Below are 23,421 nucleotides of genomic sequence, written 5' to 3' on the forward strand. Positions count from 1 at the left end.
TTCTAGTTAGCCTGGTGAACTTTTCCCCACGGAGTTTCAAGCCTCGTTCCCTCTAGTCTCCTCTTTCCGCTTGCCCGCTGGTATCTCGGGCTATTGAGGTTCAGCTCACCTCGCGTTCCAGCGCTGGTGTGTTGAGTCTGCCGCTGGTGTCCCGAACATGGGCTCCCACGCTCTCCACGCAGGTCCACTGTGAATCACTAGTTCCGGAAGAGTTTCCTCTGCTGTTTCATCCCCTACTCTTCCTTGATCCTGCAGTATCTCCACTTATATTAAACTTTCTCTCCCCCCGGACTAATAGTGTGCTCCCTGCCTATTCTGCCATCTTGCCGCTCTCCACTAAATAATTCTTTCTAAATATAGAAATTACATATGCTTTGTGAACATGTCTTTTAAGTTCCTACAACAATTATATCAACTCCATTTACTTATGTAACATTCATTTGCATGAAATACAAAGCCCAGATGAGAATACAAGATTTTATTAAACATTTTAATGTTAAAGTTTCTATTGTGGCGGTGGGAGTGCCTGTGGTGGTACAGCAGGTTAAACCACCGCTTTGGACACCTGAATTTCGTATCAGTTTACATGAGATCAAGTCCTGCCTCTGGTTCCACCCAGCTTCCTGTACATGCTGGATAAAATACATGGGCCCTTGTCACCCATCTGCAGGATGCAAATGAAGTTCCTTACTCCTGGCTTTGACTTGAGTCAGCCCTGGCTATTGCAGGCATTTGGGGAGTGAAGCAGCAGATAAAACTCTCTCTCTCTCCACCCCCCACCCCCGCCACGCTTTGCCCTTCAATTAAATAAAATATTTATAATTTTATAAATGTATAGAGTAAGCTACTTTCAAACATTCCAAATTTCTTGGACACATTATAAACCACTTCTCTGAAGTATACACTTTCATTTCAATAATTTTTCAAACTTTTTGGTGTCTTCTCCCTGAACAGTTGTAGGTTAAGGCAAATAGTTGCGGAAAGCCCTGTGCAGAAGCACGTAATGAAAAACATTAATTAGGTTTCCCATTTTCCCAGTGAATTCTCCTGGCCACACAAAGATAGATCAGTAAAGATCTGACTGAAATAGGAAACTCTGGATCCTTTCCAGGGCTGCTGTTTGGCTTTATGCCGCACTCCTTTGGCCTGCTTTGTTAAAGAGCTGTTGCCTTATTGTACATGCAGTGTGATGGCAATTTAGAAGAGAAATGTAGTATTCATTTCTCACAGGTAATGAGAGAATTCAATTGACAATTTCTGAGTCACATATGTGTGGGTAAAACTAATTTTGAGGAATCTGTTCATGGTTGCTTGAGAAGGATAGTAGAATTAGCAAAACGATTTCCATTTTCATTTAAATTTCATTTTTTCCAGAGTTAAGTAATTATCATATAAGGCAACAAATCTTTTTCAGATGTTTCAAAAAATATATCTTGTGCTATTAAAGTTAAGTCTTCACACCAAATTATTTAAAAAATTTTTGCACAATAACTGTGAAGAACATAGGGTACTTGGGAAATAGACTGCATTTATTGGAAATCCTTTAAAGCGGGATTATCAACACCTCATTCTCTAGTGAGTGGATAGTCTGTAATGTACCACTATGATGTGATTAACTACTGAATATTTCCAAATATCTGTTGGAAATGCCATTGGACTCTCTCTTGACCCAGTTTTTTTCTTTTGATGTGTAAATATTCTGTGGAATTGAAGAGGTAGTAGGTGATGGCTCAGAGAACTAGGGAAATATTTGAATTCACAACTTTTATTTCCTCAATAATATGAAAATCTATGCCCTGAAGTACAGATTTGGGGAGGTTTTTAACTCTATTGTAGATTTAACCACATTTTTAACATTTTAACTCTTTAGAAGCTTCTGACATCATTCAGTGATAGCTCAATTGTTTCTTACTTTTCAAACCTGAAAAATTTACTTAAAATATAATCGTTGAAAGAATCATGGGCAAAAACAGACTCCTGTTTGTTTGCTTGTTTGTTTTGTGTCAGAATACTACTTCATATGTCTCCCAAATATACCACATCACACTGACTTACATATTGGATACATATAGTATCATAGTATTATTATGTTAAGTTTCATCTGTGACCTTTGATGCAAATATGACAATAAAAACACAGTTTATATTTAATAACTTATATGATTTAAAGTAATAGTATATACATACAACTTCCAATTATAATATAGAAATAAGTTTGAAAGACCAATTAGTAATAATAGTAACAAAAACACCAGACCTAAAAGCACTGCTTAGGATGCCAACATCCCAAATCTGAATGACTGGGTTCATGTCATGGCTCCACTCCTGATTTCAGTTTCCTGATGGTGTGTACCCTGGAGCACAGCAGGTGGTGAATCAAATACTTGGATCCCTGCCACCTGTGTAAGAGACACAGATGGAGTTCTACACTCCTGGTTTTGGATTGACCTTGCCCTGGCTGGTACTGGCATTTGAGTAGTGAACCAGTGGATGGAAGATCTTCATGTCTGTCTATCTCTCTGTCTCTCTGTCTTTATATCTTTTAAATAAATAAAAAGTAACTGATGAAGAAAAAGCTGTTCTCACACTTATTAAATAGTTAAGGGAGATTTTATTAAAGACTATTGCAATATATATAATGACTATTGCAATAGGAGAGATACATTGGATTTAGTTTTGAATGCAGCAAAACTAACTTGGAATTTATGGCAAATGAGCAGGGGTGGGGAGGAGAGTCAGTGGATAGGAAAGTTAAAATATGCCATCAAGGATAAAAGGATACTTGCTCAATTGATTTACCAGAGATCATGTTAAAGTTGTCTAGGAGATCAGATATCAAGGATGGAAAGATTCTCACTAAATTAACATAGCAGGATCCATGCTACAGCTAGAGCCAGCAGGCCAAAGACAATGTGAAGGATAGGCCTAGTCCAACAGATGGCTCAAAATTTGGTCAAGGAAAATTTGTTTTTCACTGATCTTCTTCCATGACCACAAAATAATAAACAAAAATAGTATTTTGCTCAATAAAGATGTTTCCTGGGTATTTGCTTGGAATAAAAGTTGCTAATAATAGAAGAATGCATTCTCAGTAAGGCATTTATATCTTCAGTTACATAGTTTTTCTTTATTTGGATGCTGAATGTCAGGGCTTAAAGCAATGCTCTAGAGCAGGGGTGGGGAATGTCTGAATGCAGGCCATGTATAAGGCCTACCTACAAAATTACTTGATCTGGCCCTGCTAAAGCAACCAAAGATGGGACTCAAAATTCAGTAAATCTACAGTAGGCTAATTTTTAAGTTGATTACTTTGTGTGGCTGACAAATGATGTTATAAGTAGCCAAATGGTCCTCAGAAAAAAAAAAAAAGGTTCCCCACCCCTAGTAAAATATGGCTCCTTGACATGCCAAATATTTTAATGTCAATGACATTGGATAGGTCTCAGAAACATTTAATTTTCTGTTGACCTCCTGTTACCTGTGTCAGATCCCCCCTAGGAACCATAATTCCTCTGACCCAGAGCAGGTTATAGAAACTGGAAACCTTTCTCCGTCAAATTAAGCCATAAAGTTTAGAAAGGTCATTCTCCTCTCCTTTGAAGACCCTTTGCTACATACAGACGTACAGAAGACTGAATAGACTGACCTTGCTGTTTTTTTTCCTCAACCTGTTATCATTAGATCATACCATTTTGTCCAATCACATTTCAACATGACTGTCCATTCTTCGTCAAATCTAAGCATAGCAATGGACAGTTCCCCCCGCCACCCAGGTTTTTGAATTTTGATTCTGAGTTCAACTGTATAACATAAAATATTGATTATATAAATTTGCTGTGATTTTCTCTTAATGAGTTTTTTGCAATGGGAGTATTGGCCATGACACTTATGATGCATCAGGAAAGGAGTCCCAACATTGGTTTTGCAATTTCTCATCACCTCTGAATGTGTAGTAAAGACAGAGACAGAAACAGAGAAACAAGATGATAGTGAGAGAACAGAGAGATCTTTAAGTTGATTTTAAACAAACGTAATATAATAAAGAAAATGAAATGGAATAGCTACTTAATAAAGTACTTATAATTTTCAATGAAGTGAATTTTGAAAAGATATTTTCTTCTAAAGCAGAAGTTCATGATAGTATGGATTTCCAATTAACTAGTATGTCTCTAACAATTTTCATACCATTCTTTTTTTTTAGGGTTTAATGTAAAGCTTTATTTTTTCCTTTTTTTAAAACTTTTATTTAATAAATATAAATTTCCAAAGTACAACTTTTGGATTATAGTGGCTTTTCCCATGATAACCTCTCTCCTACTCACAACCATCCTATCTCCCACTCCCTCTCCCATTCCATTCTTCATCAACATTCATTTTCAATTATCTTTACATAGAGAAGATCAACTTAGTATAGACTAAGTAAAGATTTGAACAGTTTGCACCCACACAGATACACAAAATATAAAGTACTGTTTGAGTACTAGTTTCACCATTAATTAGCATAGGACAACATTTTAAGGACAGAGATCCTACATAGGGAGTAGTTGCACACTGACTCTCGTTGTTGATTTAACGATTGACACTCTTGTTTATGGCGTCAGTAATCACCCGAGGCCCTTCTCTGAGCTGCCAAGACTTTGGAAGCCTTTTGAGTTCACCAACTCCAATCTTATTTAGACAAGGCCATAGTCAAAGTGGAAGTTCTCTCTTCCCTTCAGAGAAAGGTACCTCCTTCTTTGATGGCCCGTTCTTTCTGCTGGGATCTCACTCATGGATATCTTTCATTTAGGTCAATTTTTTTTGCCAAGTGTCTTGGCCTTCCATGCCTGAGAAACTCTCATGGGCTGATACTGAGGCCAGAGTGCTGTTTAGGTCTTTTGCCATTCTATGAGTCTGCTTCTCATGTTGGATTGTTCTCTCCTTTTTAATTCATTCAGTTAGTATTAGCAGACACTAGTCTTGTTTATGTGATGCTTTGACACTTAATCCTATCATTATGATCAGTTATGAACTTAAACTGATCACTTGGACTAGTAAGATGGCATTGCTACATGCCATCTTGATGGGATTGAATTGGAATCCCCTGGCACATTTCTAACTCTCCCATTAGGGGTAAGTCCAAGTGAGCATGTGCCGAACTATACATCTCCCTCTCTTATTCCCACTCTTATATTTAACAGGGATCACTTTTCAGTTAAATTTAAATACCTAAGAATAATTGTGTGTTAATTACAGAGTTCAACCAATGGTATTAAGTAGAACAAAAAAAAAACCACTAAAAGGAATAAAATAAGTTGTTCCTGGACAGTCAGGACAAGGGCTGATTAAGTCATTGTTTCCCATAGTGTCCATTTCAATTGTACAGGTTTCCTTTTAGGTGCTCACTTAGTTGTCACAGATCAGAGAGAACATATGATATTTGTCCCTTTGGGACTGGCTTATTTCACTCAGCATGATGTTTTCCAGATTCCTCCATCTTGTTGCAAATGACTGGGCTTCATTTTTACTGCTGTATAGTATTCTATAGAGTACATGTCCCACAATTTCTTTATCCAGTCTTCTGTTGATGGGCATCTGGGTTGATTGCAGGTCTTAGCTATTGTGAATTGAGCTGCAATAAACATTAATGTGCAGATGGCTTTTTTATTTGCCAAATTAATTTCCTTTGGATAAATTCTAAGGAGTGGGATGGCTGGGTTATGTGGTAGGGCTATATTCAGGTTTCTGAGGAATCTCCAAACTGTCTTCCATAGTGGCTTTACCAGTTTGCATTCCCACCAACAGTGGGTTAGTGTCCCTTTTTCCCCACATCCTCACGAGCATCTGTTGATGGTAGATTTCTGTATGTAAGCCATTCTTACCGGGGTGAGGTGAAACTTCATTGTGGTTTTGATTTGCATTTCCCTGATGGTCAGTGATCCTGAACATTTTTTCATGTGTCTGTTGGCCATTTGGATTTCCTCTTTTGAAAAATGTCTGTTGAGGTCTTTGGCCCATCACTTAAGTGAGTTGTTTGTTTTGTTGTTGTGGAATGTCTTGATCTCTTTGTAGATTCTGGTTATTAATCCTTTATCTGTTGCATATTTTGCAAATATTTTTCCCCATTCTGTCGGTTGCCTCTTCACTTTTCTGACTGTTTCTTTTGCAGTACAGAAATTTCTCAATTTGATGTAATCTCAATTGTTAATTTTGGCTTTGACTGTCTGGTAGAATTTAGCAGTGAATCCATCTGGTCCTGGGCTCTTCTTTGTTGGGAGGGTCTTTTTAACTGTTTCAATTTCTGACTCGGTTATGGGTCTGTTTAGGTTTTCTATGTCTTCATGGTTCAATTTAGGTAGGCTGTATGTGTCTAGGAATCTATCCATTTCTGATAGATTTCCCTGTTTGCTGGCATACAACTCTTTCTAGTAATTTGTGATGACTCTTTTTATTTCTGTGGTGTCTGTTGTTACATTCCCCTTTTCATCTGTGATTTTATTGAGATGCATTGATAACTCATTTGTATGGTGCCATTCCAAATTTCTTTATGGAGGCATCTATTGCGATAACCTTTCCTCTTAACACTGCTTTTGCTGTATCCCATAAATTTTGATATGTTGTGTTGTTATCTTCATTTGCTTCCAAAAATATTTTGATTTCTCTTGATTTCTTCTATGATCCACTGTTCATTCAGGAGCATGCTGTTCAGTCTCCATGTGTTTGCATATGCTCTAGGGATTCCTGAGTTGCTACTTTTCCAGCTTCATTCCATTGTGATCAGAGAAGATGCATTGTATGATTTCAATTCTTTTGAATTTGCTGAGACTTGCTTTATGGCCTAGTATGTGGTCAATCCTAGAGAAGGTTCCATGTACTGCTGAGAAGAATGTGTATTCTTCAAGTGTAGGATGAAATGTTCTCTAGATATCTTTTTGATCCATTTGGTCTATGGTGTCAATTAAATCTGCTGTTTCCTTGTTGATCTTCTGTCTGGTTGATCTATTTCTGAGAGTGGAGTATTGAAGTCCCACAATACTATTTTTTGGAGTCTAAGTCTCCCTTCATGTTCCTTAACATATCTTTTAAATAACGCTGTGCCCTCTCTGGCCTCAGAATCAGCCCTCAAGGCATTCAGATCTGGCTGAAGAGCCCATGAGAGTATAGTAGGCATGGAAAGGCAAGATATCATGGAAAAAAAAAGACCTAAATGAAAGATCTCTTTGAGTGAGATCCCAGTGGAAAGAACGGGGCCATCAAAGAAGGAGGTACCTTTCTCTGAAGGGAGGAGAGAACTTCCACTTTGACTATGACCCTAGCGGAATAAGACCAAAGCCAGCGAACTCTAAAGGCTTCCATAGCCCTGGCAACTCATGACTAGAGCCTAGGGGGATTACTGACGCCATGAACAGGAGTGTCAAATTGTTAAGTCAGCAACAGAAGTCACTGTGTACTTACATCCCATGTGAGATCTGTCCTTAATGTGTTGTCTAATGTGCAGTGATGCTATAACTAGTACTGAAACAGTATTTTTACACTTTGTGTTTCTGCGTGGGTACAAACTGATGAGATCTTTACTAATTATATACTGAATCGATCTTCTGTATATAAAGATAATTGGAAATGAAAAAAGGAAAAACCTGGTGTTAAATTGGAAATGGCATAGAAAATTAATTAATTTTTTAAAAAAATATTATGTAGGATCTCTGCCTTTAATGTGCTGTACACTCTTATTTAATGCTATAACTAGTACTCCAACAGTATTTTTTTCACTTTGTGTTGCTATATGGGGGCAAACTGTTGAAATCGTTACCTAATATATACTAAACTGATCTTCTGTATATAAAGAGAATTGAAAATGAATCATGATGTGATTGGAAGGGGAGAGGGAGCGGGAAAGGGGAGGGTTGTGGGTGGGAGGGAATTTTTGGGAGGGGGAAGCCATTGTAACCCATAAGCTGTACTTTCGAAATTTATATTCATTAAATAAAAGTTTAATTAAAAAAAATAATGCTGTGCCCTGTAATTAGGTGCATATACATTTATAATAGTTACATCTTCCTGTTGAATGAATCCCTTAATCATTATATAGTGCCCCTCTTTGTCTCTCTTAACAGTTTTTTTGTTAAAGTTTATTTTGTCTGATATTAAGATGGCTAGTCCTGCTCTTTTTTTGTTTCGTTGGCATGGAATATCTTTTTTCAACCTTTCCCTTTCAGCCTGCATTCATCTTTGTTGGAAAGATGTGTTTCTTGTAAGCAGCAAAAAGATGAGTTTTGTTTTGTAATCCATTCAGCCTGTGTGTGTCTTTTTATTGGAGAGCTGAAGCCATTTACATTCGATGTGACTATTGATAAGTAGTGACTTTGCCCTGCCATTTTCCCAAAGATATTTCTAATATAAGCTTTGAACTTCCTGTGATCTTTTACTGGTTGGTTTTCTTCCCTTACCTTCTTTTGTGCTGATGGCCGTGTTTCTGTTTTTCTGTGTGTAACACATCTTTAAGCATCTTTTGCAGAGGTGATGAGTGGTGACAAATTCTTTCAATTTCTGTTTGCTATGTAAGGTCTTTATTTCACTTTCATTCACAAATGAGAGCTCTGCAGGATATAATATTCTGGGCTGGCAGTTTTTTTCTCTTAGTACCTGGGCTTTATCTCGCCATTCCCTCCTAGTCTGTAGGGTTTCTGATGAGAAGTCAGCTGTGAGTCTAATTGGAGATCCTCTGAGAATAATCTGACGTTTCTCTCTTGCACATTTTAGAATCTTTTCTTTATGTTTCACTGTGGTGAGTTTGATTACAACATGTCGTGGCAAAGATCTCTTCTGGTCATGTTTATTGGGAGTTCTGTGTGCTTCCTATATTTCTATGTCTCTTTCTTTCTCCACTCTCGGGAAGTTTTCTGCTAGTATCTCACTAAAAAGGCCTTCTAATCCTTTCTCCCTCTCCATGCCTTCAGGAACTCCTAGAAGCAGAATGTTGGTTTTTTTAATAGTATCCTGTAGATTCCCAACACTATTTTTTAGATTTCTAATTTCCTCTTCTTTTCTTTGATTTGACTGTATACTTTCCTGTTCCTTGTCTTCTATATCTGATATTCTCTCTTCTTCCTCATTGATTCTGCTTTTAAGGCTCCCAAATGTGCTTTTTATTTGTTCTATTGAATTCTTCATTGCATTTTGATTTCTCTTCAGTACCTCAATTTCATGTTCTACTAAATTCCTCATTTCATTTTGATTCCTTCTCAAGATTTCATTTTCATGAGAGAGATGTTCTCTCATAACCTGCATGGATTTCAGTAGTTCATGAATTTGTTTTTGATTGCTTCTTTTTTTTATTTAGTGAATATAAATTTCCAAAGTACAGCTTATGGATTACAAAGGCTTCCCCCCAACACAACTCCCCCCCCCCCCCGCAACCCTCCCCTTTCCCACTCGCTCTCCCCTTCCATTCCCATCAAGATTCATTTTCAATTCTCTTTATATATAGAAAATCAGTTTAGTATATATATAGCTTTCAACAGTTTGGATTGCTTCTTTTTTAAAAAATTTATTTATTTATTTGAAAGTTAGAGTTACACAGAGAGAAGAGAATCAGAGAGAGAGAGAGAGAGAGAGAGACAGAGAGAGTTCTTCCATCTGCTGGCTCACTCCTCAATTGGCTGCAACAACTGGAGCTGCGCTGATCTGAAGCCAGGAGCCAGGATTTTCTTCTGGGTCTCCCACATTGCTGTAGGGGTCTGAGGACTTGCGCTATCTTCTACTGCTTTCCCAGGCCATAGCAGACAGCAGGATTGGAAGTGGAGCAGCCAGGTCTAGAACTGGCACCCATATGGGATGCTGGCGCTTCAGGCCAGGGTGTTAACCTGCTGCACCACAGCACCAGTCCCTTTGATTACTTCTAAATGTTTTTGTCATAAATTTTTTGAGTTCCATTTCTTGCTTTTCTTCTATCTCATCATCTTTATAATCTTGTATTGGAGTGTCATGTTCTTTAGGGGCATCATGTTGTCTTGCTTATTCTTGTTTCCTCATATTTTTTGTTTGTTGTTTGACATTGTGGAGATATTCTTTGTCTACTTCTTTTTTTTTCCACTGTGGCAGCTTTTCTTGTTATACTATTACTCTATTAATTAATTAATTTCTTTTAGAGTAATTAATTAATTACTCTAGTAATCTAATTACTACTAGATTAAGTGGGCTGTCTGTTTTTGGTGAATCTCTAGAGGCTTGTGGTGGGTGTGGCCAGAGAGCTCTGTTCAGTTCTTCAGGGTTAAGGGTTTGCCTAAGATGACATACCCAGGTTTGGCATGGTAAATCTTCTCTCTCTCTCTCTCTTTTTTTTTTAAATTCAGAAGGGAAGTAATTCTGCTCAGCTTAGCTCTTCTCCTTGATGGCAATCAGTGCCTGAGTGCTGGCCCCAGTAGGTATAATATTCGTCTGCTCTGTCCCAGGGACCACACAAAGGATCTGTGCAGTCCTCAGTGTAAGCTCGTATTCCCCTGCAATGTCTCTCACTGTGTAGCCAGGGCTGCCTGAGCTTGTGGCATCTCCCCCGAGACTACTCAAATTCTCAGCCGCACTGTGCGTTCTCTCCCACAACCTCAGTTTTTTTTTTTTCCACAGTCCCGATTCATCAGCTCCACACATTCACTAGGTCTTAGTCTCCTGTTATTACTCCCCACGAGAGTCAGGTTTTTCTGCTCAGGTGAGGGTGGGCACAGCCCTAAGCTGCCGCGGCTGTTACATATGTCCAAAATGGTGCCTGCTCTATTGTCATCCATGCCTTTGTCAGGTGAGTGGAGAGAATCATGTCCGTACCATCCCTTTTATTTTTTTTCTCCTCCAGTTAGGCTAGTGTACTTTCCCCAACAAGGCTTCAAGCCTTGTCCCCTCTAGGCTCTTCCTGCTGCTTTTCTGCCAGTTCTTGGGCTACTGTGGTTTTGCCTCACATCTCTTTCCAGCGCTGGTGTAGAGGAGACTCTCAGCAGCTGGGATCCCAAGCCATGGGCACCTATGTCCTCCACATAAATCCACCATGTCCCTCTAATTCTGGAAGAGTTTTCTCTGACGTTTTTTCCCTAGTTCTTCCCTGAGACTACACTATCTCCACTTTTATTAAACTATCTTTTCCTGGACTATCAGTGAGCTCCCTCCCTATTCTGCCATCTTGCCTAAGTCCTCATACCATTCTAATGCATTTAACTTTTTAAAATTTCTGGCTAATTCATTTATACAAGAGCAAAGATATGTAACTGGTTGTCTTTCTGCTAATTCCTGAAAATTTCCAAGATCATATTTAAATAATACAAAGAAAATTTTAAAAAGTTGCATTAAATATAATTAATAGTATATTATTATTTTATTATGGGAAAGAGGCTCAATAAAGACATAATTATTTTTCAATAACAAAATAAAATTTGGGTAGAAAAAGATACTGTATAAAAATGTCCTTGTTGTTTTCTTTAAAAAAAATGATGAAGTGTCAAAGAGATACCTGAACCACCATGTTTATAGCAGCACTGTTCACAATAACCAAAATATGGAATTAACCAAGGTTTCCATCACATGGATGCATAAAGAAAATGTAGTGTGTGTGTGGGGGGATATTATTCAGCTATATAAAAGGTGAAATTTTACCGTTTGCATAAAAATGAATGCAACTGGAGGATATCATATTGAGTGAAATAAGCTGGACATATAGAGACAAATACTTCATGTTCTACCTTATGTGTAGGAGCTAAACTTTGAAAAAAAATCAAAAACAAAACAAAAAAGGAAGTGTCCATGTTTATCAGTATTGCCGCAAATATACCTTTGTCAAACTTTGTTTTTTATTTTTGTCAAATGAGTGATTATGAACATGATACTATAGTTTTATTTATTTTTTTGAACTTTTATTTAATGAATATAAATTTCCAATGTACAGCTTATGGATTACAATGGCTTCCCCCCCACCATGACTTCCCTCCCTCCCACAACCCTCCCCTCTCCCGCTCCCTCTCCCCTTCCATTCACATCAAGATTCATTTTCAATTCTCTTTATATACAGAAGATCAATTTAGTATATATTAAGTAAAGATTTCAATAGTTTGCACCCACATAGAAACACAAAGTGAAACATACTGTTTGAGTACTAGTTATAGCATTAAATCAAAATGTACAGCACATTAAGGACAGAGATCCCACATGAGGAGCAAGTGCACAGTGGCTCCTGTTGTTGACCCAACAAATTGACACTCTAGTTTATGGCGCCAGTAACCACCCTAGGCTGTCGTCATGAGTTGCCAAGGCTATGGAAGCCTTCCAAGTTCGCCAACTCTGATCATATTTAGACAAGGTCATAAAAGACAGAGTGAGGATAGTAACCAATGATCCTAAGAGTGGCATTTACCAGGTTTGAACAATTATACAGCATTAAGTGGGGAAGAGGACCATCAGTACACACAGGTTGGGAGTAGAGCCATTGGAGGTAGAGTAGAGGTTATGATTACAAAGGAATGAGACTCAAGTGCGCCAGACAGGGTCTAGAACAAAGGACAGAGTTATTATTAGAGGAGCTAAGAAAGGTGCTGTCTAAGCTACAATTAAGTTTTCTGATTGAGAGGCAAATAGAACCTGATAGAAGGGGCTTGATAATAATCTGTTGGGCTTTAGGCCTTGTAAGTTAAGAGGCCCAGACCTATCTATCTCTTCACATGGGGTATATCCTAAGGGAGGTGTGAACCTCCTAGGGGAAGGCACTCTGTTGACTTTCATTACTTAGCTGGCCTGGGAGGAGAGCTGGCCAGGTAAAAGCAGGTGGCATCTCTAAGAAGAAATTTACAGTTCTGCCTGCAATGTTGCTGACCCTACTTGACCATCCCCTCAGCTGCAGTGGTCACTTTGGAAGTTGGGCTGAGTGAAGGGCTTTTCAGCTTAGAGCCAATAAGATCTGTGGCTCTGACCTGGGCATCCTTCGACTCCAGGGCAGGTCCATTTCCAGTGATCCAACTCTTGGCAGAGCTGCCAGGGCTCTTCACAAGTTGACTTCTGCTGAAGCCCAGGCTTACCACATGGAAAGCCACTGCAGTGGACTGGCCTGTTGGGTCTCCTTGAGGGCAGATCACTGTACAGATCAGCCATTAATAGGCCTGCCACCCATTGCTTCTGATGCCGAGCTTTCTTTTCCTCCTGGTTTGTGTTAAAGCAGACCAGAGGATGCAAGTCAAGGGAGTGCCCAAGCCCCATCTCTAATCTTCGGTGGCCTGAACTACAAGTCTATAGTCACAGGCATTGAACATGATACTATAGTTTTAATGATCTGTGATTATTTTAAAATTCACTGTATGTGAGTGAAACGGTCATTTTTCTATTTTGTTGCTGTTTATAGCCCTTACTGCTGAACTAGGGTCTTTTTACTTTTTGATCACTTTAGTTAGCAGAGCATTAAGCCCTTGATTGTAATATTAATTAAAAATATCTCATAAATGAAGGGAGGGAGGGAGGGAGAGGAGAGGAGAGGAAGGTGGGGTGGAAAGGAATATAATTATATTTTTAGAATTGTATCTATGAACTACCTTGAATCTGTTCTCTTTGTGTTAATAACACATTTACATGAAAAGATACAGTATCAGAAATAAATCAAATTATGTGTATAAACTACAAAAAAGGATTGAGCTAGGAAAGAGAAAGTTTGATTAATATAATTAATGTCAAGGTTTTCATTGAGATATAATTCTCATTAAATCAGATGTATAGATCTTAAGTGTCCAATTGAATGATTTTTGACAAATACTCATGGAACAGTAACCCATAGCCAATTTGGATGAATAACACTTCCTTCACCCTAGAACGTTCTTCATACTACTTCACTGTCAGTACTCCTTAATCAACAGCTTCTCACAACACATCTGCTGTCACTGTAGATTTTTTTTGTGCCTTCTAGAACTCCACATAAATAAAATGAAACAGCATGGGTTTTCTTTTCATTCTTATTTTGAGTTTAAAGTTTTTGAAACTCATCCAAGTTTTTGGATATATCAATAGTTTATTTTGAAGATGATTCCATTGCATGAATATACTAATATTTATGTATTCACCCATTGAAATACATGTGGGATTATTAATATATTAGCTATTATGAAGTATCTCACCTACTAGTGGAATTTTGAAGCAATATAGTAGATCTATACTTTATAGAAATCTTCCAGATAATTTTACAAAGAGTTGTAACATTTTACATTCCTAGTAGCAATATACATAATTTGCAGTATTTGTACATTTTTGTCTTCACCTAATATTGTAAATCTTGTTAATTTTGTCTTTTCATTTCATGTATAATAGTGTATAATTATAGTTTTAAATATAAAAAATGCATAAATTAAAAATAAGGGAATGGAGAAATATATACAATGCTAATAAAATAGCCAGAAAACTATAGGAGTGAATACATTTTCTCACAAACAGGTTTCAGACCACAGAAAATTATTAGAGATAAAGTAGAACATTATATAAGTATAAAGGTATCAATTTTCATTTAAAAAATTATTTGAAAAGCAGAGTTACAGAGAGGCAGAAAAAGAGAGGTCTTCCATCCACTGGTTCATTCCCCAGATGACCGCAATGGTTGCAGCTGAGTCGATCTTAAGCCAGGAGCCAGCTAGGACTCAAACCGGCTTGCATATGGGATGCTGGCACTGCAGGCAAGGGCTTTACCCAGTACAGCACAGCACCAGCACCAAGTTATCAATTTTCTAAGAAGGCATGGTACTCCTTAATGTGTCTATACCTAACAAAACATCAAAATACATAAGGACAAACTGGTAAAACTGCAAGAAAAAATTGAAGAATTCAATATTATATATGTAGACTTGGGATTGGTGCTATGGCATAACAGGTTAAGCTGCCACCTGCGATGCCAGCATCTATATGGGTGCCAGTTTGAGTCCTGGCTACTCCGCTTCTGATTCAGCTCTCTGCTATGGCCTGGGAAAGCAGTAGGAGATGTCCCACACCCTTGGGTCCCTGCACCCACGTGGGAGACCCAGAAGAAGCTCCTGGCTCCTGGCTTCTGATTGGCTCAGCCCGGCCATTGCTTTCATTTGGTGAGTGAATCAGTGAATAGAAGACCTCTTTTTCTCTCTCTGTCTCTGCTTCTCTGTAACTCTGCCTTTCAAACAAATAATTAAATCTTTAAAAAGAAAAAAAATTTAGTATTGTATGTGGAGTCTTAAGGATATATGAATGCAGTAAACAGCCCAGAAATAGGTCTGTTGTAGTGTAGTCAACTGACCTTGGACAAAGGATTAAAGACAATGTAATGAAGAAAGTCTAGACTTTTCAATGAATTGTGGTAGGACAATTAGACATACATGTTCAAAAAAATGAATCTTGTCACAGACCTTAAACCTCACACAAAAATCAACTCCAAATGAATCATAAACTTATGTCAAAATGGAAAACCGTTAAACTTCTTGAAGGTAGCATAGGAGAAAATCAAGGTGACTTTGGATTTGCCAACTTTTTTTTAGATAGAATCAAAAGCATCATCTACAAAATTGGTATTTTGAGCTGCCTTAAAACTAAAAACATCGGCTGATCAAAAAGCACCGTGAAGAAAGCCAAAAGACAAGCCACAAATGAAGAGAAAGCCTTTACAACACATATACCCATTAAGGGATTTACTGCCAATCTACAAAATTATTTAAAAAAAGACAGTTACATCCACCTGTGAGAAATAGGAGACACTCTATACTCCTATTTCTCCAAAGCATGTCTCCCATAGCCACAGTATATTCATTGTGTTCCAAATGGTAATCCCTTTTTCATAGGATGCCCCCCGCCCCCACCAAGGCTGTGAATACACTTGAGTTATAAAGTGATGTTGATTTCATGTCCAGTATCATGTGTCCTATGTTCAGCCATCTTCTATTTGTGTACAGGAATCCCTCTATTAATAGGGTGAGTGGGAGGCTATCAGAACAATGCGTTGGTATTAAAGTATGTAGTTTTAGAGTTGGCAACTTGTGCTATAAAAGTTATATGAGTTTTGACAAATGCATAATGTTGCATAGCCACCATTATGGTAGCACATGGAAGAGTTTCAATGCCTTTAATATCCTGTGTGCTCCACTTATTCATCTTTTCCTCTCCCCCAAATCATAGCTATTTGTACTAAAATTACATTATGTCGTTCAGATTTATCAACTGTATATATTCATCTTGTATCAAACAATATATTACATATCAAATGCAATATTTACACGCATAAAATAATTTTGAAATCAGGGATATGGACTAAATATTTTAAAATTTTTGTATCTAATGGGATACTTAATTATATGTGCACTATGAATTTTAAAGATGTACATGGTAATTTTTAATTCAGCCATTAAAAACAATGCAAAAAGAATAAACATTAAACCAGTAATAAAATTAACTTGAGATTCTAAATTATGTTCCAATAATTCCAATAAAGGGCAAGAAAAAACAATAAAGGAATAAAACAGAGACACAAATTGGAAATAAATACCAGAAATATATACAATCGTATTAATATGAAAACTACAGTTTAATGAGTTGAAAACTCCAATTATAAAAGCAGAAACTATCACAGTAGAAAAAGAACAAACTCCTATGTATATATAAGCCTTTTGTATAAGAAATAGATTTTTAACTTAATACAGAGCTAGAATGTACAAAAACCTGTCACACAAGCAGTAAGCATAAGGTCAGAGCAATTATATTAATATCATATAAGAAGGATTCTAAACAAAATGTGCCACTAGAGATAAAGATTCTTTTTTAAAAATTTCATTTAAGTTATACAAGTTTCATATAAAATACAAGAGAGATTCTTCATACTGATAGAAGTTTCATTGCAACAGGAAGGCATGACTGTCATAGACATACAAGTGTCCAAAAAGCGAACTTCAAACTGCGTGTAAAAAAAATGCTATAATCAAAATTTTACAGTCATAAAAGTTACCTTGATTTTAATACTACTTAAAGAACATACCTAAGACAAGTACACGTGGTTTATTTTATCAATCCAGAACATATACTGTAGGTCATGGTACAAGGTTCAATAAATATAAAAAGATTGAGAACAGAAAGACTGTATATCCTTGCCAAAATGCAATTAAATTATAATGGTATAACAGAATAAAGAATGAAATTCTAAATATTTGAAAATTAAAGAACATGATTTTAGGGGCAGGCATTGGTGGTACAATGGATTAAACCGCTGCCTGGTATGCCTATGTCCATATCGAAATCCCAGCCTGTTCGAGTTCCAATTACTCTGATTCTTTTTTTTTTTTTTTTTAAGATTTCTTTATTTATTTGAAAGTCAGAGCCACAGAGAGAGAGGGAGGGAGATACGGAGAGAGAGAGAGAGCGGTCTTGCATCAGCTGATTCACTCCCCAGCTGGGGATTGGGGGGCCAGGCTGAAGTCATGTGGGTGGTAGGGGCCCAAATACTGGGGCCATCTTCCACAGCTTTTCCCAGGGCATTAGCAGGGGGCTGGATGAGAAGTGTAGCAGCTGGAGCATGAACTGGCACCTTTTGGGATGCTGGCATTGCAGGCAGTGGCTTTACCCACTATGCTACAAGGTTGGCCCTCCGTTACTCAGGTTCTGATTCATCGTACTGTTAATGCATCCTGGGAGGCAGTAGATGACGGCTAATAACTTGGCCTCTGCCACCCTTGTGAGCGACGCCTGACTCCTGGCGTCAGCCTTTCCCAGCCATTGCTGTTGCAGGCATTTGAGGAGTAAAGCAACCAATGAAAGTTAGATCTCTCTCTCTCTACCTCTTTTGTCTCTGTCTCTCTCTCATTCTGCCTTTCAAATATATAAATAAATCCTTATAAAATTTTATCATGGCATAAGAATTTTACCTTTACAGTTTCATTTTTTAATTTATTATTTCTTACCCTATACCATTTAAGTGCTTCCTTGAAGAAACAAAAGTCATTCTTTTTGTGGGATACATTGTGGTACAGAAAGTTTCAAAACTGTCAGCAATTTGCCTTCTTTCTATACCTTTATAAGTTGTACTTTTTCCCTCAGGACTCTAAATAAGAAGCAAGACTGAAACAAAGTAAAACAACATCGTCAAAAAGCACCAAATAAGTCATTTAAGCTCCCTAAATACATTTGAATTTCTGTAAGTCAGGAAGTCTGGTTTTTTACTAAGTTGCTGAAGCACAATTTGATATAGTAAATAAAATCACGCACAATGTTATTTTCTTCTTACGGAAGGTGTGAGGTGAGAATGGAGTTTAAACTTACATCCTGTAACACTTCACATTACTCTTACATAGACTTTCCTACTACTTGAAAATGAACTGGCATTTGGTTTAGCTTTTGCCTGTAATGCAATGTAAATTAGTAAGTCATAAAAAAATTAACTGATAAGTCAGAATAATAAAAGGCTGAAGCCCAGACATTTTAGATTCTTGTTATTTTTGTGATGGCAAATGTTAATTTCTTTTTCCAGATATCCAGAAAGGCAAATTCTTTACATGCAAATTTCAATTGCAGTTTGAAATTGAGGGGTCTCTTCTAGTTTTGTTTGCATTTACACAAATTACCAAAAATTTTAGATATTCCACCACTAGATGATGGTTTAAGAAAATAGAAGATGGTTATTTTTTAGATTGAAACTTTCATAAATAAAAATAAATCTAAAATTAGGAGGCCATTATAATATCATTTAGATACAGTGATCTCTTTCTGGACACGTACTATTTAGATGGTGCTAATGCTAATTAAGGCTTCTGTTTTAAATATGTGTTACCTTGGATATTGTATTGTAAATTTAGTCTGTATAGTTTTTAAAATGTGAAATTTTATTTTTTTCCTGTTTATAATAAGTGTGATACATATTTACCCGTCATGCAAATTTGAACATTTGATATTTCATGGTATTTGTAAACTGAGTCATCTTAAAGGCTTTTTTATGCTTTACTATCTAAACATATTTCATTATAATGCCTAATGTGGTCCACTGATGTCCTTTCCCATTTCTTCATTATTAAACATACTCGAGGATAGCTTTAAAAGTATATATGCTTGTTATTTCTAACAATTTTTTTAAATTTATTTGACAGATAGAGTTAGACAGTGAGAGAGAGAGACAGAGAGAAAGGTCTTCCTTCCGTTGGTTCATCCCCCAATATGCTTGTTATTTCTAAGGGCCATATCTTGGTTATTGAGTTTACAATATTTTTAATTATACAGCTGCTGTTTATTTACATATTGGGTTATAAGCTGTTCTTTCAGTGAGGTCTCAACTTTTTGAAGTGGCTTCAAATGCTGATATATGTGACAGCTAATTTTATGTGTCATCTTGACTGGGTGCCCAGATATCTGTAAACGTTTTGGTGTTTCCATATGGTATTTTTGGATGAAATTAACATTTAATTTGGTTAACTAAGTAAAACAAATTGATCTTCTCAGTGTAACTAGACCTCATTCAATGAGTTGAAGGCCTGAATATAACATCTAACAACAAAAAAATAACAATGACAACATTACATTGAGGAAAGAATAATTCTTCTTGAATGACTGTCATTGAACTGAGACATCAGTTTTTCTCCTATCTATGAACTGAAACTGAAGCAGGGATCTTCTTCAGCCTCAAGCCTGTTAGCTTTTAGTTTACAACAACACCATCTATAGTCTTGGTTCTCCACTTTGCTGATTTATCATGCAAATTCTGGGACTTGTCCACCTCCATAGTTTTATAAACTCATTTTTAAAAATAAACATCTCTCTATACAGTCACACACAGACACACACACACACAAAAGAATTTTTGAAACTTTGTGGTACACAAAAGAACTTTTAAAATTTTGTGGTAACGTGGAATTACAAGATAATGCATAATACCCATGAGTTCTTTGAAGCCCTTCGTGACATACAAAAACTCATGGAATATATTTCTTGGAAAATAACCATGCATCAGTATAGTTTTGTCAACCTTTGTTTTATATCTTTTTCAAACCAATGATTAAGAATGATATACTGTAGTTTTACTGAATTGTGATTATTTTAAAATTTACTGTATACAAGTGAAATGAACATCTTTTTATTTGATTATCATTTATAGCCCTTGTATTTCTACTGAACTATTTTCTTTTTACTTGTTGAATTCTTTATTTAGTAGAGCATTAAGCCTTGACTATAATGTAAATTTAAAATGTTATCTCAAAAATTAAAAAGGATGATAGAAGGAAAAAAGCAAGGAAAGGAGGAAGGCAAGTATCATTATGTATTTTGAATTGTATCTGAACTATATGGAACCTACTCTCTTTATTAATATCACATTAACATGAGAATGAATGAGGAAATTATATAGCAAAATAAAATCTATGCATGAATTTAAAACTTTTATACAACAAAATCAAACCATAGTAATTTGTTATAACATATATGAACAGGATGTTATTTGAGGCTTTAAGAAGGATAAGACATATCAGAGCAACATGAAGCTTGGATGGGACAATGTTGAAATCACTAATGCTTTATGAGAAGTTTATGAGGACAGTGAGTCAGAAATAAGCAGTTTACAACTTTGGTTAATTCTTTCTAAGAAGAGTCAAGATGATGTTGAAAAGGATATGCACAATGGCTGACCATCCACATTAATTTGCAAAGAAAAAAATTAAAACTGATATTTTTGGATTTAATTTTTTTAGCCCTAGTTTAACTCCTATGGAACTTTGGCCTTCCTACTTTTTACTTGTCAAATATTATGATTAGTGTTGCATTAGGTCTGTGATTATAGAGTGCATTGAAATTATGTTTTTGCAAAAATTAAAGGCAAAAAGGAAGGAAGGAGGGAGATTGAGGAAGGGACAGGGAGAGAGAGCAAGGAATGTATGGTTATTTTAGAATTGTACCTATGAAATACTTGAAATATATCCTCTTTATCTTCAAGAAAATTTTTAGAATTGATCTTATTCATGCCTTATTGAAGAGGACCAATGATTAACAGCAGAGATAGTAGTCCACACCATGAATATCTTAATTGATTCAACTTAAGTGATTCTGATTGGAAAAATAAACCTTTCTGTTCAATAAGTTCCAAAACTGTTGAGCTCATTAGCTACAAGCAAAAGCAGAGCTTTCTATGAAAATGTTAAAGAATTAGCTTCAAGATCCTGAAGTGTGTCTTCCAAGAATTATAATAGGAGATGAAACATGACTTTACCAGTATGATCCTGAAGATAAAACACAATTACAGCAATGGCTACCTAGAGATGGAAGTGGTGTAGTGAAACAAAAAAAGCAGACTGGTCAAGAGCAAAGGTCATCACAAAAGTTTTTTGGGGGGATGTACAAGTCATTTTACTTTTTGACTTTCTAGAGAGCCAAAAAATAAAATCCACTTATTGAAAGAGTGTTTGAGAAATTTAGCCAGAGCTTTAGCAGAAAATCTTCCTGAAAATCCTCACCAGAGTCCTTCTCAAACATGACAATCTTCCTGCTCATTTGTTTCATCAAACAAGGGCAGTTTTGTGAGAGTTTCAATAGGAAATCCTTATGCATCCATGTGAAAGCCCTGAATTGCCTTCTTCCTACTTCTGTTTGTTTCCTCATCTTCAAAAATATTTAAGGGGTCCACTTGCCTTCAGTTAATAATTTAAAAAAAAAAGACTGCATTGACATGATAAATTCACAGAAACTTCATTTCTTTAAGAATGGACCAAATATTACAGCTTACAAAATTGTCTTGGGTTTGAAGTAGCATATGTTGAGAAATAAAGTTTATGTTTTTTTGTTTTACTTTTTCAATTCCATTTTCCCTCAAATCTTTTGAAGTGCCCTTATATAAACACACACCTCCAACCATCCACCCACCCACCACACACACACACACAGACACAGACAACTGTACACAGACATCTATTGGTTTTATTCTATTTCTCTGACAAACCTTGAATAATACTGTATATAATGTTTTACCTATAATTGATTCTTAAATGTATTACAATTGTTGTGTTAATTTCCCTTTAAACCCCAAAAATAAGTATTTCAAAAAATTAGTAGTATTTTAAAGAAACTAAAACTGGGGCTGGCGCTGTGGCGCCATGGCTTAAAACCCTGGCCTGAAGTGCCGGCTTCCCATATGGGCTCTGGTTCTAGTCCCAGCTGCTCTTCTGATCCAGCTCTCTGCTGTGGCCTGGGAAAGCATTAGAAAATGGCCCCAGTCCTTGAACCCCTGCACCCACGTGGGAGACCTGGAAGAAGCTCCTGGCTCCTGGCTTCAGATCGGCACAGCTCCTGTCGTTGAGGCCATCTAGGGAGTGAACCAGTGGATGGAAGACCTCTCTCTCTGTCTCTACCTCACTCTGTAACTGTGTCTATCAAATAAATGAAAATAAACCTTAAAAAAATAAAACTATAAAAACATTTCTTATTTTATTATTTATTTTTGATTGATTTTTATTTCCTTTTTTCCACTTTTAAAAATAGCTTTATTAAGGTATTATTAGCATATTTAATGCATATATTGTCATGAATTTTGAATATCTATGCACCCATGAAACCATCATCACAAACAAAACACTGAACACATGCATCATCCTCAAAAGTATCTTCATGTCCCCTTGTAACTTATCCCCCCAGACTCCTTCCTTCCCTCTCCCTTCAAGTTCTCATTGGTGTACTTTCTGCCATTTTAGAGTACATAGATTTTTCTTTTTTTTAACTTTTATTTAATAAATATAAGTTTCCAAAATACAACTTTTGGATTATAGTGGCTTTTTCCCCGCATAACCTCCCTCCCACCTGCAACCATCCCATCTCCCCTGCCCTGTTCCATCCCATTCACATCAAGATTCATTTTTAGTTATCTTTATACACAGCAGATCAATTTAGTATATATTAAGTAAAGATTTCAACAGTTTGCACCCACACAGAAACACAAAGTATAAAGTACTGTTTGAGTACTAGTTATGCTGTTAATTCACATAGTACAACACATTAAGGACAGAGATCCTACATGGACAGTGAGTGCACAGTGACTCCTGTTGTTGATTTAGCAATTGACACTCTTATTTATGGCGTCAGTAATCACCCGAGGCTCTTGTCATGAGTTGCCAAGGCTATGGAAGCCTCTTGAGTTCGCCAACTCCAATCTTATTTAAACAAGGCCATAGTCAAAGTGGAAGTTCTCTCCTCCCTTCAGAGAAAGGTACCTCCTTCTTTTTTTTTTTTAATTAAACTTTTATTTAATGAATATAAATTTCCAAAGTACAGCTCATGGGTTACAATGGCTTCCCCCTCCCAAAACTTTCCCTCCCACCCACAACCCTCCCCTTTCCCGCTCCCTCTCCCCTTCCAATCACATCATGATTCATTTTCAATTCTCTTTATATACAGAAGATCAGTTTAGTATAAATTAGGTAACGATTTCAACAGTTTGCCCCCATATAGCAACACAAAGTGAAAA

Source organism: Lepus europaeus, chromosome X (assembly GCF_033115175.1).
Source record: "Lepus europaeus isolate LE1 chromosome X, mLepTim1.pri, whole genome shotgun sequence".
Lineage (NCBI taxonomy): Eukaryota > Metazoa > Chordata > Mammalia > Lagomorpha > Leporidae > Lepus > Lepus europaeus.